Raw genomic sequence first — 13,308 nt, 5'->3', positions numbered from 1 at the left:
TTATATTGTGTTTTACGGTTTTACTGCCTGTCTACACTGAGTTTTAGCCTATTGGTGAGTTTTTTGGATTTTTTACTGACTCTTGCTAACACCTGCCGACTTTTGTCGGTTCTCCGGCAGCCAGATGAGCCTGCCCGGCTCATCGGCGAGCAGACCATCGCCTCGGCCCCTACGTTCGGCAAGTCAGTTGATTCAGGGAAGCCGCCAGACAGGATCCCCTCACCCGTCGGCAGGTACGTCGAAGTCTGGTAACCGCCAGATGACGTGAGTAGTCCATCTATAGGAAAACTGGTGAAAACACCAGAAACCCTAGGTGATCCTAGTGGTGTCCTTGGTGCAGGAGATGGAGTGATTAGTGAAGTGGATCCAGGACGAGAAATGGAGGAAACAAAGACGGAGAACCCTGAAAAAGAAGAGGAACGATTGGCGAGAATGGAAAAAGAAAGAATGAAGCGTTATTCCGAGATTCGTTCAATTAGAACTGTAACAAAAGAAAGAATAGATACGATGGAGCTCATACAGGAATTACAAAAGATACTTGGAAGAAAAGACTGCGTTGAACAGGTGTGCTACCACCCGAGGAACGTGGTAGAGGTTGGCTTTAAGGACGTTAAAGATAAGATCAATATTATTGGACAGGAGGTTAAGGTAGGAAAATTTTTTTATATCTGTGAAAGCCTAGAGACTGAACTAATAGTAATTACAGCGCGATTAGTACCAACAAAAATTGATGTAGACTTGATAAAAGATGTGTTAAAAAATACGGAAAAATTGTTAATATATCGACTAATATGTATCCGGGTACTTCTGTTAAAACAGGCACTTATAGGATAGTCATGGTAACGCGAAAATATATACCGAATTACATAGAAATATTTGGTAGACAAATTCAATTATTATATGTAGGACAACAAAAGGAATGTCGTAGGTGTGGGAGCAGGGAGCATTTGATTTCTAAATGTCAAATTAAGTTATGCTATAACTGTAAAAGCCCTTTCCATCTACGCAAGGATTGTAATACTTGTTATAGTTGTAAATCAAGTCATGAAAAAGATAAACCATGTCCTAAAATTACGTTCGCGGAAATATGTAAAAAAGGTCCGAGATGTCCTAGTTTAGAACGAAAAAGAGAAAAAAGTCTTGAGAGGCTAAACAGAAAAAATAGTGTAGAGAGAAATAAGGAGAAAAAAGAGATGGATAAAGTCAATCAGCAAGAGGAGGGGATAGTAGTAGACAGGGAGACAAAAAAGAGGGAGGAGAAAAAACGTAAAAGGAGTGGGGATGGAGACAGCCCAGGATTTATACAAAAGACAGTAAAAGAAATGGAGGAAAGAAGGGAGGAGGTTGGGGAAACACAAAGGACGGTACATAGATCTATGTCATGGAATAATTTAAGTTTTGGAGATATATTGGCACAGAATAAAGAAATGTTGGCGAAAAGGTCGAAGAAGCATCAGCTAAGAAAAGAAAATGGATAAAATAATCAATGTATGCACTATTAATATTTCTGGGTTTCAAAATAGGACTAAACAGATTGAGATTCTAAATATGATTTTTGCTAATAGAATTGACGTTTTAGGGATTCAAGATACCAATATAGAGGATTTTGTTCAGCTTAGAGACTTACGAAAGGTATATACAGAATATAATATTTATAGTTCTTTTTCAATTTCTAGAAGCACAGGAGTTTTATTGTTGGTTAAGAAATCGATTAAAATACAGGATTTCAAGACGGATAGTAATGGTAGATTGATTTTCGTTGATGTTGATATTGGCAATCATCCAATGAGGATTATATGTATATATGCGCCTCCTAGAGCGGCATTGCGAAAAGAATTTTTTAGTGATTTAATTGGTTTTCTGATTGGTGGAAGAAACACAATCTTAATGGGCGATTTTAATAATGTTTTGAATTTTATTGATAAAAACGGGATTTTACACCCGGATAGCTCAAGTGGTATTTTAAAGAAAATCTTAGATGATTTTAACTTTATTGATATTTATAGATCATTTTATCCGTATTTTACTTTGGATGGACAGGGGATTAAGGAAAGACTTGATCGAATTTATATTTCATGTGATGTAAGCGATATTGTGAATGTGAATTTATACGAATTAACTCATGAAAATAGGAGGCTAACCGATCACAAAATGGTAGAGGTTATTATTAAAATAAAAGGAAGAAATAGAATAATTAGAAGGACTAAAATAACTAAGGAAATACTGGAAGATAGTGAGTTTAAGAATAAGATAAAAAGACTGTTAGAAAATTCTAAAGACAATATTGATTGGAATAGTTGGGTTAGTCTAAAAGATAAGATAAAGTATATAGCTGATCAGACATGGAGGCAAATAAAGAAAAATAGATTCAATCAAATTAAAAAACTGCAACGTGAGTTAACAAAGAGTATTTTACAACGAGACTATAATAGAATAGCAGACATTGAAAAAGAAATAAGTGAAGCTGTTGAAAGTAGGAATAAAGAAAGTTATGTAAGATATAAAATGGATAAATATAGGATTAAACAAGAAGCGGAAAGGCATCTGTTTGATAAACCAGTAAAATTAAAAGAAGGATTAAACATAGATTACATTAATGTCGAAGGATACAAGATTGAAGAGCCTAGTGAAATAATTAGTAATTTCCATAGCTTTTATACTTACCTTTTTAGTGAAGTTGATCCGGATTTGTCTTTTTGGAATGTCGCAAGTAGAGATATTGAACCTGTAAAAGAAAATACAAATAATATTATTAATAGAGAAGTTACAAGACAGGATATAAAAGATGCGATTAATGCTTTAAATATAAGAAGATCCCCTGGACGTGATTGTTTAGATGCTGAGTTTTATCGATTTTTCGAAGATGATCTTATTGATATTTTTTATAAATTATACAATTTTTACGATTTTAGCAGCTCTTTTGGCTGTGGCAGAATGATTTTATTAAACAAAGTGAGCTAAAGTGAGAAAGAAGTAGGGAATTTTAGACCAATAACATTATTAAACTTAGATTACAAAGTTTATAGTACTATCATCTCTAAGCGCCTCAAGGAAGTCTTTAGTGAGAAGATCGTATCTATGCAGAGCGGAGGGATCAAAGGGCGTAATATACAAAATAATTTAACATGTATGAATTTAATTTGCGACTTTTACAAGAACTGGAACCGCCCATTGGCTATTTTGTCCCTAGACGTAAAGAAGGCTTTTGATACGGTTAATCGAGAAATCTTATGGAGATTCTTAGAAAAGTATGGTCTTAACGATGGTGAAATACAATTTATTAAACGTTTGTATAATCTACCGAACACAGTAATTTCAGTAAATGGGCAATTGTCTCAGGAAATAAAATGCAACATAGGTGTTAAACAGGGGTGTCCCTTGTCAATGATTCTGTTTACAATATATATAAATGTTCTACTAAATAATATACATAAGGATGATTACATCGACGCTGTACATATACCCGGACTAAACGAGAAAGTAAAATTTGTAGCCCATGCTGATGATGCGAGTTTTTTCATTGTTAATAACTATAGTATGGAACGCATCTTTAAACATGTACATATCTTTAGTTGTCTTACTGGAATGAAAATTAATGAAAACAAATGTAAATTGCTGCAAATAGTTGGCGATTTAGGAAGCCAGACAATAACGATTAACAAAGTGAAAGATATGAAAATTCTGGGAGTATAGTTTGGGCAGTATGCTAAGGAAAATAATATTAAAGAAATAAAAGAAAAGATTAATGAAGCAATAACAGAATGGAGACAGAATTGGTTATACTTACCTGAGAGAGTTGTTATTACAAATAGAGTGATTATACCAAGGATGATATACACATTGTATCATATAAATCTAAATTCGGAGGAAACTAAAAGTATAGAAAGGATGTTATATAATTACATTTGGAATAGTTCGTTCGAACCGTTAAGTCGGAAAATTATGAAAAATGACATCGAATTTGGTGGATGGAAAATAACTGATATCAAGAATCTCGAGATTTCATTGCAACAATCTGTGATATTAAATAATTTAAAGAATATTATACATCCTGTTCATTATGTTATCAGATATATCTTGGGACCTTGCGCGAGACGAATAAATGGTGTGAATAAAATTTTTCCTTTTATACTGAATAACAAACGCTCGTATAGGAGATGGCGCGAAATCGTAAATTATGTTATTGATACAAATCCTGAAATTATAGATAAGGAAAAGATACGGCCAATTGATATATATAGAGTTATACATAAACAACATATAAATGTTAACATGCAATGTTCCCAGATTAATTGGCAACTAATTTGGAGGAAAATTCATTCTTTACCTGCAGAATGGACGCAATTGTCATGGAAAATTCTCAATAAAATCGTGATCACGAAAGAATATTTAGTACGTTTTAATCGAAATCAAGGAATAAATTGTGATCGTTGCGGGAATGTAGAAAGTGTGATACATATCTTTTATGAATGTAACGTGGCCAGATCAATATGAGGATAGTTTCTCGATAATATCAAGGATTAGCATAAATTGGCAAATAATAAGATACCAAATAGGATATTATGTTCCTAATCACAACGGTTATTTCATAAATTGGATGATTGCATTAATCAAGAAAGCAATTTGGAAAGCCCGATGTAGGTTACTTTTTGAGAGAAGGCTATTAAGTGCATCATTGATCATAGTCAAAATAAAAGAAGAAGCATCTTATAAAATTTTAAGTGATTTAGAAACAATGTCTCAACAAGAATTTTACAAAAATTACAGAGAAACAGATCTAATGATTAGAATCAATAATTCAAGTGTCAGCTTTTGTGATAATTGGTAAATTGGTGTTTATAAGTTTTATCAGATTATGTTTAGATTGTGTTATTTCTGAAATGGTTATTTGGGTTATTTTTCTCTGACGCGGTAGTGTCGGGGTTTTTTGTTAGATTAGTTTGGTTCTTACTTACCTTTATGGTGGATTGTTCTTGTCGGGTTTCTGGAAGGTTTTTCCTGAAAGAAATAATTTTATGTTAAGTGAAATTAATAGATCACTTTGAAATTTTGTACTTACCTTTAGTTTTGATATGAGTGTGATGTTTTTTCTTGCTTTATTATTATGTATTGATGTGTTATTTTTCATTTATTTGTTTATGTTATGATTAGTATTATCTCATGTAATATGTTTATACTATATTGATGTTGGATTGTACTATTAATTCTTAAGTGTCGGTTTTATGTTATGTTATAATTTTAAAATTTAACATTGTCGGGATTATGTTTTTTGTAATTCAATTTTGTGAATTTTGTTTTTGTATTGTAACTAACTGTTATTTGGTACTATGTGATGAAAAAATTATGTCGGAAGGTATAAGGGGTACCTATTTCTGTTTGTTCAATTTTATACCTTTCCAAACTTTCAAACTACGTAGTATCTGTTCTTATCAGCTTGATATCTGATAGGGGCCCCATCGGGGACCTTTTAAATATCATCTGATTTTTGGAAACAGGCGGGGAACGGGGGCTTGCTCCCTCCCGGCCACGGGTTGCTTGAGTATTGCACTACATCTCGGGATAGCCCACCCCTTTGGGGGAAATAAATAAGAAAAATTAGAAACAGACACAAATTAAGAAGAGAAAGAATTATTTCTCAACGTAATGTTTGTCAAGCTGATAAGAACAGAGTTGAAATAATTTTATTAAAAATATTTTTACACTCCCTGTATTTTATTTGATGTGGCAGAATCGAACAATTAATACTACATGGCGGCAAGTAGTCACTGTGCAGCGATTAACAAATAAACATTAAACAACGAGCAAGCAAAAAAATTATTTCCCAAAAAATTCGAAAAAACCAATTTTTTCGAAATTTTCCATATGCAAAAAATCGAAAACGGAATCGGCTATTTTCGTACAATAGATACACACGCTTGGAACTTTTTCGGAAGGGGGAAACAATTATATACTCGGACTTGCATCAGTACCACGATTACGCACCGGGACGAATGCCAGGGGCGTTTTCCTCCCTCTGGCTACTGATGGTCAAAAGGAATATTTGGCACCTATCTACACTTTTAAATGCGCTATCCAGTTACTTCCTGAAGCTTCTATCATCTCACCATTCTCCTTCTTGCCTGATTTTCTGCGCAAAAACTGCTCCGTACGAAATGACGTCACAATTGAGGACATAGGAAATGAAAAAGACGTCTCCACACTTGGCGCGTCGGCACTTTTGATCTGTTTTTTTATCGCTTCTCGGCCTTATTGGCCAAGATCAAGGCTTGGTACTTGTTACTACCGAAAATTAATTTTTTCATTTTTTTTAGTGTGCTGCTACTGGACTGTGCCGACCAAGTTTGGAGACATTTACCTATTTGGAAGTGGAAATATTCTGGACGTTTTTACCAGGTTTTACTACTCCTTTTGGAGTTTTTAAGTGTCTACAGCCCTTTGGTGAGTTTTGGTTTTATTGTTTTGTGACTGACTTTTTTTACTGCTAACACCTCGGCAGAAGCCGAAGCCGTCAGATGGGGGAGCCTTCCCCGTCTACGAGCTGGGCCATGAATCCCCAGGGATCCCTAGTTGGTGAGGGTGATGCCCTGTCCAGCCAGCATGGGCTCTCCCTTATTCGTCGTGACCTTGGAACGGCAGTCACCACGTTGGACGATTTGATGGATGATCAGCCGACACAGAGAACTGTTCCAGAGGAAGAATCTGAGAAAATAAGAAAATACTCTGCAATTAAGTCAGTTCGCATTACGAGTCAGGAAAGACTAGACACTATTGAATTAATTACTGCAATAGAGGAAAAACTACAGAAGAAAGAATGTGTTGGGCAGGTTTGCTACAGGCCAAAGGGCATAGTGGAAATCGGACTGTTAACAGTGGAGGATAAAGAACGTATTGTTGGACAGGATATTCAGGTTGGAGATTGAATTTATACAATAGAAAGTATTGAGACAGAATTAATAGTAGTTACAATTCGATACGCTCCTTACGGAGCAGATGAATCTGTTATTAAAGACGTGATGTCTAAATATGGAAAAGTTGTTAAAGTTAGTACGGGATATTTACCAAATTCGGATATACGAACGGGAACGTTTCGTGTAACGATTATTACTAGACAGAGAATACCTAGTACAATGAAAATGTTTGTGCGAGACGTGTACAATTGTATTATGTAGGAAGCAAGAAGGAATGTTTTTGTTGCGATGACACTACTCATAAAGTAAGAGAATGTCCAGTAAAACTATGCTTTAGGTGTGGTAGCAAAACCCATTTAGTTAAAAATTGTGATAGTTGTTATAATTGTAAGAAAAAACACGGGAAAGGGGAAGTTTGTCCTACTTCACTTTTTTCTGAAATTTGTAAACATGGGCCAAGAAAGGTTAGTCTTGAAAGGAGAAGGAAAAGGAGTCTAGACAGATGGAATAAAGAAAGATCTGAGAGAAAAGAGGAGAAAATTTACAAGAAAAAAAAATGGATTTGATAGTGTTAGAAATAAGTAAAAGTGCAGAGAGAGTGATAGAGAGAGAGAGGGAGGAAGGGGTGTTAGAAAAAGAAGGAAGTCAAGTAGTAGAAATAGAGAATGAAGAAGAAGACTTTAAAAAAGATAAAAAAAAAGAGAAAAAGGGACAGTTGTATTAAAAAGGGTAGAACAAATAGAAAATCAGACTCCTAAAACAAAAAGAAGGAATAGTAGAGGAAGGGAGGTTCAGTCTAGATCAAAGAAATCACATTTGGAAATGGACGTATCGAGTGAATTGAATGTTAGATTAGTAGATATTAATAAGAATTTGATTGATAAGAGAAATGATGGATGGAGTGATAAAACTTATGGACCTGATAATGGCTGAAAGAATATTATTAAATGTTCGTTCTATTAATATTAACGGTTTTCGGGATTATGATAAACAGATATATATGCTTAATTTAATACATACAAACAAGATAGATATTATTGGAATACAAGACACAAATGTCCGTGACTTAAATGATGTTCGTAAATTGAGAAAAATATATATCGGGTATAATATATATGCAGCTTTTGCTATTCGTAGTCATACTGGTGTACTCTTATTTGTTAAAAAAGATATTAAGATACAGGATTTTAGAACAGATAAGGCAGGGAGAATAATTGCTGTAGATGTTGCACTTGGAAAGAGATTTATTCGTTTTATTAATATATATGCGCCAACACAAGTTTTTGAACGTAAGGAAATGTTTAGAAATTTAGTTGAATTCTTACGTATTGAGAGAGAAGTGGTTCTTATGGGAGATTTTAATTGTATTTTAGACGGTTTAGATAAAAATGGTCCTATACAACCAGATGGCTCAAGGAATGTTTTAAGGCGTCTTATTGATGACTTTAATTTATATGATGTTTATAGAAAATTTTATTCACATTCTTCTGGTTTTACGTAAGAGGGAAAGGGTGTTAAAGAACGACTGAATCGCGTGTATGTCTCTAGAAGTATAGATATGATTGGGGATTTTAAAACCAAATGAAATCGGAGTTACGTCAGCTTTCGGACCATAAAATGGTAGAATTTAATTTTAATGTAATTAGAAAAAGAAAAAGGGAGCAAAGAGTTAAGATAACAAGAGAAATATTAAAAGATTATTAATTTCACTGATAAAGTAGCTGAGTTAACGAGATAAATAAAGAAAATATTACGTGGGAAAGATGGATTGAATTAAAAGAAGAATATAGGTTGATATTAAAAAAAACTTGGAAGAGAATAAGTAAGGAAAGATTTGTTAAGATAAAAAAGATGCAAAGAGAAATGTCTGAGGCAATAATACAAAACAAGGAGAGTGAAATAGATAGATTGGAAAAAAAATGAATAAGGAGATTGATGAAAAATGTAAAGAGAACTATATTCGTTGTAAATTAGATAGAGTTAGCATTAAAAGAGAAGCTGAAAGGATGGTTTTTGAAAAAAAGGGTAAAACGAAAGAAAGTTTAGAAATAAAAAGTATTAAGGATAATGGTAATGATATAACTGAAACATCTGAGATAGTAGATAAATTTTATTTGTATTATACTTCGTTGTTCAATGAGCTTAGCTATGATGAAACATTGGAGAATAAATTTTTGGATGGGATTCGTCCTGTGAAAAATAAAAATGATAATATTATCAATAAGGAAATTACGAGGGATGAAATAAGGGACGCGATCCAGTCGTTACACGTAGGTAAAGCACCTGGTAGGGATGTTTTAAATGCTGAATTTTATCGTTTTTTTGGGGATGTTTTAATTGATATTCTTTACAGTTTATACAATTTTAATAATTTTAGTGACACTTTTTGTCAAGGGAAAATGGTTCTTTTAAATAAAAATGATGATGTGGATAAAAGTATTTTAGATTTTAGACCGATTACTTTACTGAACATGGATTATAAAATTTACAGTTTGATTATTGCTAAGAGACTCGAATTAATATTTAAAGGTGCTATAGAAAATACTCAAAGTGGTGGTGTAAAAAATCGATCCATTCAAAATAATATTGTCTTTCTAAGATTAATACAAGAGATTTATAAAGAGAGGGGAAATGATCTTTCCCTTCTTTCAGTCGATGTCAAGCGTGCTTTTGATACGGTAAATAGAGACGTGTTGTGGAAGGCTTTAGATCGTTTTGGATTAAATAGAAATGAAATTAATTATGTTAAAAAGCTCTATCAATTTCCAAATACTAGTATATATATAAATGGACAATTGTCGGATGATATAGAATGTAAAGTAGGGGTTAGACAAAGGTGCCCCAGTTCTATGGTTTTATTTGCAATTTATATTGAGATCTTATTGAGAAGTATACAAAAAGATGTCCTAATCGATTCTATTTATATACCTGGTATGTTTGAACGTATTACATATGTGGCACATGCTGATGACATTTCTTTCCTGATTGTTAATAAATTTAGTTGTGAAAGAATTTTAAGAAAGTTAGATCAATTTTGTAAATATACAGGTATGCAGATAAATAAAAGAAAGACAAAAATTATGGATGTTGTAGGAGATAATAGTTCTATATTAGAAGATATTGAATGTGTTGATACTATAAAAATTTTGGGAGTATGGTATGGGAAGAATTCAAATAAGAATAATTTAAAAAAAATGAAGGAAAGTCTAAATTTAAAAATTAATAGTTGGTCTGAAAATTGGCTTTACATGCCTCAAAGGGCGCAGGTTATAAATAAAATTTTAATCCCTAAGTTAATATATAAGATGTACATCACCAATTTGAGTATAGAGGATATTAAAAAATTGGAAAAAAGCATTTTTACTTACCTATGGAATAATTCATTCGAGCCAGTTAGTAGAAAAATTATGAGGAATCCAATAAAAGAAGGAGGTTGGGCAATCTGGAATATAAAAGAATTTGAAACTTCGTTACAAGTTCTTACACTAATTAATTCTTTGATTATGAATAATCATCCACTTTATTATATAACTAGATATGTTTTGGGACCGATTTCGAAATGTTTTACTAGTAATAAAAATAATTTTCTCTTTTTGATTAATAATAAATATAACTTTAAAAAATGGAGGGATATTTTACGTAGTTTATTTAATGATTTTAGTCATATTTTAGATTTTACAAATGTTATTTGTCCTAGTGTTGTTTATAAATGTATCCATAAGAACCACATGAGTATAAACATGATAAATACAGAATTAAATTGGCCATTAATATGGAAAAATATATTCTCGCTCCCTACTGAATGGACTGAAATCTCTTGGCGAATTATACAAAATGTGGTAATGTGTAAGGAATTTTTGAGGCTACATCATAAGAATAGAGATTCTAACTGTTCACGCTGTGGTAAAAATGAATCAATAATACATCTGTTTTATGAATGCTATATTGCCAGATCAGTCTGAGCATGGGTGTCCAAGGTATGGAAAACCCCAATTAGTTGGGAGAATATTAAGTATCAAATAAACTTTATTATACGAAATCAGAATGAATATCTACTTAATTGTTGTGTAGCTTTAGCTAAAAGAATGATATGGAAGGGAAGGTGTATGCTGACCTTTGAACGAAAACGGTGGAATGCTTCATTAGTTGTTATTAAAATCAAACAGGAACTAAGCTTTAAAATTAGAAGCGACTTAGAAAAAATGAATAGAAATGAGATTAATAAGTATTATAGAGGTACCGATGTGATATTTAAAATCGTAAATGATAAGATCTTATTTAACGATGAGTGGCGATAATTTTAATATGTTTACTTACCGTTTTTGTCTATTGTTGTTCTGTTCTATTGCTGTATACCCGAAAAAAGGATTTATTTATATAAATTATCTATTTTAGGTTTAATATTGATTAATATTTAATTACACTTACCAGTTTTTGGTGCAAGTGTGTAATTTAAAATTCTTTTATGTCTAAAATTTTTGTTTTATTGTTCGTAAAATTATAGTGTTTATGTTCAAGTTTAATTTTGTCTATCTAATTAAATTAATTTGTCAAGCTCCTGCTTTTATATAACAGGAGGTTTTATGTTTATATTAGTTATATGTTTATTTTTTGTCGGGTTTTTGCCCCTTTTGTGGCAAGAGTTTTTGTGATAAAACTTTTTCTTTTGTTGTAGCGCTCTTGCTAATTTACAGTAAGAGGTGCTATGTCAACTATTTATATTTATTATTTTCTTTATTAATTTAAATATGTTCTATGTTTAATTATATGTATTGTTTGTATAATTATTTATTGTATTGATGGGCTCTCGCCTTTTATTGCAAAAATTTTGTTTAATATTTAGTTTATTATAAGTTTCTTTTATTGTCGGGTATATTCGTTGTAAAGATACTGCGTTTCTTTGTGTTATCATTTTGAATTAGTACAGTTTGTAAGACTTTTTCTGCTTTGTGTTGCCGAAATGATTATTTTTATATTGTTTTGAACTTTGTAATAGATGTCCCACAAACTTTGATACCACAGTATCTGTTCTTATCAGCTTGATATCTGATAGGGCCCCCATCGGGGGCCTTCAAATATCATCTGATTTTTGGAAACAGGCGGGGAACGGGGGCTTGCTCCCTCCCGGCCACGAGTTGGCCGAGTATTGCACTACATCTCGGGATAGCCCACCCCTTTAGGGGAAATAAATAACCAAAATTAGAAAGAGACACAAATTAAGAAGAAAAAGAATTATTTCTCAACGTAATGTTTCTCAAGCTGATAAGAACAGAGTTGAAATAATTTTATTAAAAATATTTTTACACTCCCTGTATTTTATTTGATGTGGCAGAATCGAACAATTAATACTACATGGCGGCAAGTAGTCACTGTGCAGCGATTAACAAATAAACATTAAACAACGAGCAAGCAAAAAAATTATTTCCCAAAAAATTCGAAAAAACCAATTTTTTCGAAATTTTCCATATGCAAAAAATCGAAAACGGAATCGGCTGTTTTCGTACAATAGATACACACGCTTGGAACTTTATCGGAAGGGGGAAACAATTATATACTCGGACTTGCATCAGTACCACGATTACGCACCGGGACAAATGCCGGGGGCGTTTTCCTCCCTCTGGCTACTGATGGTCGAAAGGATTATTTGGCACCTATCTACACTTTTAAACGCGCTATCCAGTTACTTCCTGAAGCTTTTCTCATCTCACCATTCTCCTCCTTGCATGATTTTCTGCGCAAAAACTGCTCCGTACGAAAAGACGTCACCATGGACATAGGAAATGAAAAGACGTCTCCACACTTGGCGCGTCGGCACTTTTGATCTGTTTTTTTTTCGCTTCCGGCCTTTTTGGCCAAAGATCAGACTAGATAAGTCAATCTAGTTCTGGATGCACGGATAGTGTAATCTTATAAGCCCAAAGCCAAGGAAACGACGTGTTCCAGGAGATTGGATGCTGCAAGATCTTCATTGGTGACCATTGTTCTTGGTGTTCCTGGTGTTCCTGGTGATCCAGTTGTTCCTGACCTAGGTGCCTGACGTCCTCCTTGGGTGCTGCTGTTCCTGTTCCCTCATTGGTGTTCCATCGACCGACCTTCGACTTTCGCTGCCGCTCTAGTTGCTGCTGCTGTTGTTTGTCTGGGACATTGGTTTTCCTGGCTGGTGTTTTCTACCTGGTGTTTGGACTTGGACCTAGAATTTTGGACGATTTTTTTGGAAATTGGATTTTGGACTTAGAAAAATTTCAACAGACTGGTAAGATAAAAACTTACTTTTTGCTTTGTATTAGTTTACTTATAAGTTAAGATGGAAGAGATAGAGCAAGTAGTTAATTTTGAAGAGCTTGAGCTGAAAGTGATAGCTAAAGAAAGTGTAGCTTGGAAAGACTGGGTTGAATATGTA

At 33.2% G+C, this 13,308-nt stretch overlaps 2 non-coding genes across 2 annotated transcripts; both read left to right on the top strand.

Moving 5' to 3' along the window:
- The first annotated feature begins 5,388 nt into the window (after nt 1-5,388).
- On the top strand, nt 5,389-5,573 carry LOC136979784 (U2 spliceosomal RNA). The gene has a single exon (XR_010881444.1). It is a non-coding gene; the product is annotated as a U2 spliceosomal RNA (small nuclear RNA).
- A 6,327-nt stretch (nt 5,574-11,900) lies between these two features.
- On the top strand, nt 11,901-12,085 carry LOC136979785 (U2 spliceosomal RNA). Its single transcript, XR_010881445.1, has one exon. It is a non-coding gene; the product is annotated as a U2 spliceosomal RNA (small nuclear RNA).
- The last annotated feature ends 1,223 nt before the right edge of the window (nt 12,086-13,308 follow it).

Source organism: Centruroides vittatus, unplaced genomic scaffold (genome assembly GCF_030686945.1).
Source record: "Centruroides vittatus isolate TY-2023 unplaced genomic scaffold, ASM3068694v2 contig_640, whole genome shotgun sequence".
NCBI classification, from domain to species: domain Eukaryota; kingdom Metazoa; phylum Arthropoda; class Arachnida; order Scorpiones; family Buthidae; genus Centruroides; species Centruroides vittatus.
The sequence above is the reverse complement of the archived record's forward strand: the minus strand, read 5'-3'. Positions and strand labels throughout refer to the sequence as shown.